General features: G+C 31.7%; 1 pseudogene; it reads right to left on the bottom strand.

The window, feature by feature from the left end:
* Nucleotides 1-1,597: 1,597 nt before the first annotated feature.
* LOC131066751 (benzyl alcohol O-benzoyltransferase-like) lies at nt 1,598-3,009 on the bottom strand (annotated as a pseudogene).
* Between the last annotated feature and the right edge of the window lie 4,307 nt (nt 3,010-7,316).

Here is a 7,316-nt window from a genome sequence, read left to right on the forward strand (position 1 = left end):
GGAGTTAACATTTAGGAATTAAAAACTTAGGTGAATAATAAGGTTGAAAATATGTAACCACTATTTAATGAAAAATATTACATGATTGAACATATTTCACCCCTTTTATAATATTTTCATCCTAGTCTTACTTTCCAAAATATCTTCATGTTTACAAAAATAAAAATTAACCATAGATTTATATTACAACAAAAAATCACAAATAAAGAGATTTTTTTTAAAAACTCAACCAATAGAATAAATTTAACTAAATCCAATCTATTACCCATATTTTGGGTTTCAATTTTTTTAATTTATTTTTTCCAAATGCACCACAACTTTATTAAACCCACAATTATATCCAAGTGTGAAAAAGTCCTAAGGAACTAAATAATGAGGATACAAAAATAAGATCAATATAAAGAACCTCCAATTAAACATATGTTGAACTTCATTGAAATATTATCTCAACTGCAACTATTTCTATTTTTCCTAATTTCTCACAATCAATGGAGTTGTTTATTGCTTATTCTTTAGAGAAATAAGTTTTCTAATGTAATTATTTTAAAATCATAATGTATAATGTAAAATCTTCTCCTAAAATAATGGCTCTAGATTTTCAAAGGGAGGATTATATAAAAGGAGGAGCTTCCCACTCCATGGCCTTGGCCATTTTTAGTTGAAACTCTAGTATGGCCTTTGAGGGTAAACAAACATAAACTAGTATTCCTTCAATTCCATCATTCTTTTGAAAATATGAAAATATTAAAGCCTTAGTTAGGTGAATAGTAAAGATGAAAATATGTAACCACTATCTAATGAAAAATATTACATGATTGCACATAAATCTACCCTCTTTTATAACATTTCCCTCCAAATCTTACTTTCCAAAATATCTCTTGCTTAAATAAATAAATAAAAAATAACCATGCGTTTACATGGAAACAAAAAAATCATGAATAAAGAGAAAAATATTTAAAAAACACAACAATAAAGTAAATCTAGCTAAATCCAATCCATTGCCTATATTCTAGGTTTCAATTTTGTTCTTTTCAAGTGCCCCGCAATTTTATTATTCCCATAATTCGATCAAGCATGAGAAAGTCCTAAGGATGAAATGAATGAATAATAAGGACAAGGTACTAGGAACGAAGGATAAGTATTGGATTCATAGCCAATTTATGCATAAAACAAGACAAATTTCATAGTAAAATTATGTATTCAAGATAATGCCAAAAATAAAGGCATGGTGAAAACAAAAAAGACAAAAATTATGCACTTTTTTCTTGTAGAACAATTTAATGTAACCACTTAGGAGAAAAATTAGATTAATAGAAAGAACATCCAATTAAATATAATGTAAAACCAAACAACATATGTTGTTTCACTAAATTATTATCTCAACAACTACTATTTTTCCTAATCTCACAATTAGATGAAATTGTTTGTTGCTTATTCTTTAGAGAAATAGATTATCTAATGTAATTATTTTAAAATCACAATGTAGAATTCAAAATCTTCTCCTAAAATATTGTCTATAGATTTTCAAAAGGAGGATCGTCTGAAAGGAGGAACTTTGTGCTCCATGACCTTGATCATTTCTAGTCGAAACTTTAGCATAGCCTCTGAGGGTAAACAAACAGAAACTAATATTCCTTTAATTCCATCATTATTTCGATGAGAAATGAGAAAGCTAGAGAAACCTGACACAACTACCCCTCCACCTTTAGCGGGCCCACCATAGACTGCCTTGCCCCACCCAAAATCCACATCTCCAAACCTAAGCTTGGTCATATCAGGAACCACAAAACTCCTTAGAGAGTAATATGAGGTCGACCCTTGACCTACATCAAGTCAATCACTGACCTCATGTATTCATTGTTAACGACTGTTTTAGCTCTATTAATTAACTCCACTGCATAGGATAGGGGTTTGTTTGCCAGCTCTCCAACTGTAGTCTTGGCACAGGAGAAGGCAAATGAGTTGCCATAGTAGCCATGCGGAAGTGGGGGTTCAAATTTGGAACTAACATCTATTGGGAATGTGAAACGTACCTCTTCATCTGCCGCCATGTTTAGGGCTCTGGTTCTCACACGCCACAGCCACCCTGATAATACTTCGAAGGTCGGGGTTTTCTTGGGTGCTTGTCTTTTCAAGGTTGCAATTTCCTTGGGCCCAAAGAAGAAGGAAGCATGGTTCATTTCATTTACAGGCATGTTTTGCCCTGGTACTTGATCATATTCGTAACGAGGGAAATTGATTGAGGGTTCCAACCGGGGTTTTAGCATTTCCCTTTCCCAAACTGGATTTATTGACGGGCCGCTTGCTCCCATGGCTGTTTCACCCAAAGCTGTCATGAATTGGAGCAGTCCCTTTGAATCTGTCATGATGTGGTTGAACAACACAGCAAATATAAAGCCTTTACATTTCAAACGCATTACCTGCAAATTCATCATAAACATAGGAAATCGTGAGGAAATTGAGGAAAATGAACGGAAGTAGCACAATAATTTCCCCTGAACTCACAGATCTGCTCCCCATGGCACAGAAACAGAAACCAGAAACAAATATCTGATAAAAACCCTAGATTTACAGACCTGAATGAGAAGAAGGGGAGAGTTGATGACAGTCTGGGGGCTGAGAATGTCATGCAGCAGGTCTCTCAAAACCGGGAATCGGCGGTTGAATATTTCCAAACTCAGCGAGAGTAACATCTGCATCTGCTTCCACAAACACAACTCCTTCGCCTGTACATTCCACCAAAAGCTTCCTACCGGCCGCCTCTCTGAGCCTTCCAGCAAAAGGGTAATAATGCACCAGAACCTTTACCAGAGCTTCTCTGATAACTTTTCCAGGATCTTGGTAATCTTTCAGAATGTTATGCTTATAAAACTGAATATAAGGGGTGTGAAATCTGAGCCCTTCCTGATCATCAATGTTGGAAAGATACAGAATTTCCCTGGGAGTAGGCAAAGAAGGAGCCACAAGGACGGTTTCCTGCCTTCTCACCTTAAAATTGAGAACAGCCATTAACACAGAGCTTACGAACAGAGCTTATGTGAACAAAACTTAAAGTTTTGCAGTAACAAAACAGAGAAGGATTCAAAAGTGCAGAAAAAAATCTCAAAGCTGTTGCATTTATATAGAAATTTGCGTTCCTGAAGCTTCTCTGGTTTTCTAAGCTCGTGTAATTTGGCGGGTTGGTGAGCAGATTCCATTGTAATTTGGACAACCGCATTTTTCGGTAGGGAGGAAAATTTAAGTTTTTCCACCGCAATGGCCGGGCTTAATCGGCAAACTCTAAGCATTGACTGCTTAGGTGGTCCCTCATAACTTAAACTCCTCCGTTGTTAATCCCACCTCCGTTGCTGTCCGCTGTTGACAAAAGCTAAACTAAATCAATTTTCACATGTTCTTTTTTTTTAAAACTGTATATATATATATGACCATTCAAATTATTAATAAATCGTAAAAAATTATAGTAGGTAATATATATCATATAATATTATAATTTATAATATTGATATATATTAGTTTAGAATGTTTATTATAAAAACAAAAAATTATTTAGAATATTTTGAAATGGAAAGATATAGTTGTTTCTAATTTTATAATATTTTATATGAATTTTTAAGATATTTCTATTTTTCAAACTTAAAAAAATTGTCATATTTGAAATAATAGAATATAATTGTTAAAATATTTTAAGATGAATTTTTAAAATATATTGTATCTTCATATATCAATTTAAAAACTTAGTAAATTTAATTTTTTAAATATATTTAATAAGATTGTTATAGAAACTTGTCATAATATATAAAATTTTAAAATTTTGACATTTATTAATATTAAATTAGTAATTATTAATTGATTATCATTTAATGTTAATATATAATATATATTATTGTATTAATTTAGAAACTTAATAAATTTTAGATTTTTTCATATATTACTAATTTATCATTGTTTTCTAATTGTTTATATATATATATATATATATATATATATGAATAAGGATAATGATTTTCATTTCTTTCCATGAAAGATGTGCATCTACATTTTGGTGTGGCTTCAATCTTCTCATTTATATTTTTTGATAGTTAATATTTTTGTGAAAATGTCAAATGAAAGACATTGAAATGACTATACCGTCATCAAAAATTCATATGATAGGTAGGGGTGGCTGTCAAATTCCAACCTGATCCACACCATTGATTATATGTGATCATAGCAAGAATATATTTCCGAATTTTAGTTCTCTAGCCACAAGCGTATATTTATTTTTTAAGCCGAAAGTTGTGGACTATGCACAGTTTGATGGATTTTATCTTTAAGCAATGAGGATAAATATTCAAATTGAAAAATTAAAAGAAAAAAAATGTATAGATTTTATATAAAAGTTATTGAATTTTTTTCAAATTATTCTATTAAATTTGTTTCTGTTGAAAATGAATATTAAATATCTTCATAATAATTAAAAAAATTATAATTTTATCTTATTTATCACATTAAATTTTAAAAAATAATAGTAACAAAGTTTAATAGCATTCGACTAAAGCTCAATACTATTCTAAGGTTTGGAAGATTCTCCCATAACCAAAATGATGGAAAAATGTTATCTTGATGGATTAATTAAAAAAAATAACTATAGAGTGAAATTAGTTAGTAATTTTTAAGAGTTGGGATTTTTAGATCATTTAGCAAGAAATAAATATGATCTCTGTGAGATTTTGCCAAGATCAAGAGACAATGGAAAACACAAATAAGAGAGAACAAAATAGAATGACAAGAACAAAACTGTATTCTCATCAATATGCAAATGATCAACTGGATTCACCAATATAATGAATATAGGCCTGCTTATATAGGCAAGGCCATATGGATGTATGAGCACACAAATATGACATGTGGCTCAATGAGAAACAAGGGTAGGTAAGAAATACTAGGGGTAGGTAGGAAAAATAATATAATATTCCACAAGAGGTGGATGACCCACCGAATGTGGAGTGTAACAGCAAAATAAGACCACAAAAGGTGGAATTTCTCCTACAAGCTCTATCCCTATGTGCACACTTCCCTAAGTGTCTCAAATCCAAACTACGAAGAGATGCATTATCCTAAGTTAACTTAAGTAAGTGTAATAATATCCAAAATGAATATTTATTTACACCAACAATCTCCAATATAATTCAACACAAATTGCCATATAATTATATTTTTTGTGACCCAATAAAAAATAAGAATAGTATTTGCAATACATTAAATCAGTTATTGAAATACATATCAAGGGACACAAATTTCGGTGTAAGAAAAATCCCACTTGTTGAGCATCATTTCAAAAATATAATTCTTATTTTCAATTTTATTTTATTTTAAAAGCTATAGAGCCTCAATTATATTTGTATTTTTCTAATATTAGTTATTATATTTTTAAATTTTTATTTAATAATATCAATTAATGAAGAAAAAATCTCATTTTAAATTTATAAAGATAAATAACTTATATATATTTACTATCCACTTAATCATTGCACCTCATTTAGGTCCAAGCGCTAATACTATTGCTTTATGATAAACAAAACTCTACAAATTAGTTTCTATTGTTATTGCTTTCATGAGAGAATACTTTCTTGTTTTTTTAGCTTTTGAATGTCTTTTTTCCTGGTATAACTGTTTTATCTCAAGCATTATCTTTGTATTTGTAAGATATATTTGCACAATGTTTGTTAGTCCACCATTTGAAATTAATTCCTACTTCGAAACCATGCCAAGATTTTTTATCCTATGGTCTCAAGACTCAGATGATTTTTTCATTGAAATTGATTTTTCTTTTTCATTTCCCTTTTTTCTGATTGGACCCTCCTATTTTTGTTAGGGATTTTTTTATTTATTTTTAATATAATAATCACTAGCAAATAAGCAATAAGCAGGGAAAAATTTAAAGAGGCATTCACTAATGTTTTAATTGCAGCACCCGACAAAATATTTTAAAGGCTTTGTACGAAACGTGGCTTTCATCAATACATTTTGTGTGTCTTGTCATATTTGCTTCCACATTTTGCATACGTAGCAGTGCAATAATATGGCAAATATCTAGTGCAATATGCGCACCATTCATTGCATGTGCCCTTCACCTGCCTCGACCTATGTTATCTTGATAGGCTCAGAAAAATGGTGCATTCCTTCATCTCATTTCTCTGTATTTTCTTGTCATATTTTTCTTCTAATGCTTTTGTTTCTTTCCTATTTTATGGTAATGTACTTTTTTTTCTAGTAACAGAAAACTGAAGAGACATTTCATTGTCATTTTCATTTTTGTTCTCCTAAGGAAGCTGTGATGTAAAGGAAATTGTTAAGAATGTGACGTTACCTTAATTTCTAGCTCTTTTTTAAAAATTTGGTTGTTAAATATAGGTTTTGTTTGGCGTGTCACTCTTTCTTATTGGGTATATGAAGCCCAATGGTCACATGACTGTTTGTCTTCCCCAAACTCTTCATTTCATATCTGATATGTTTATATAAATGGTTGTGTGCAGCCCATACATGATGTACTATAGAATTGATATTGATTAATAAGACAATTCCATGTGTTTCTAGTGGATGTAGGCACTTAGTGGTGAACCATGTTAAACTTTGTGTTATGCGTTGTTATGTTTTCATTTTTGTTTTGTTTTCTCGATTTTATTGTTGATTGTCATGTTTTTCTGCTCGGTTTAAAACTAACAATTGGTATCAGAGCTATGGTGAAATGTTGAGCAGAGATGGGATTCGATTGGATAGTTGATCTTGGATATGGGTGCCCTTACTTTGTGTTTGATCCCAGAGTTGGGCACTTTTATGTTATTGACAAACAGGCTGAAGTTTCAGATGATGAGGCCGAATCAGATGATGAAGCCGAATCAGTCATCGAAAAATTTCTTGGTAGTCTAGATTCGGTAGAGAGTGATGTCCAAGTGGAGGTTGAAACCAAATGTCATTGGTGGGATGGCTGGGAAAAGGAGGAGACTTCGGCTGAAGAAGAAGAGGGTTTGTTGTATTCGTTGTTTGAAGAAGAAGAGACTGGTTTGTTTCCCTTCCAAGATGAGGAGGATGCCTCCCGGGGTGAGGAGGATGTAGTCTCAAATCTAGCGAATGAGGATGACCCTGAAGAAGAAGAGGCAGATTGCAAAAGTGATGTTTTATTGATAAAGATTGCAGAAGTGAAGGCATAATGGAATGCATTGATTGCATGCTTCTCTTCTAGACCTTCGAACCTTGTAATTGAAGCTTTAGAAGGTGTTAAGGATAGTGTGGAGTTGGCAAAGGCAGATGGAATTCCAAATGACGATGTTCTGTCA

Source organism: Cryptomeria japonica, chromosome 2, assembly GCF_030272615.1.
Source record: "Cryptomeria japonica chromosome 2, Sugi_1.0, whole genome shotgun sequence".
Taxonomy (NCBI): Eukaryota; Viridiplantae; Streptophyta; class Pinopsida; order Cupressales; family Cupressaceae; genus Cryptomeria; species Cryptomeria japonica.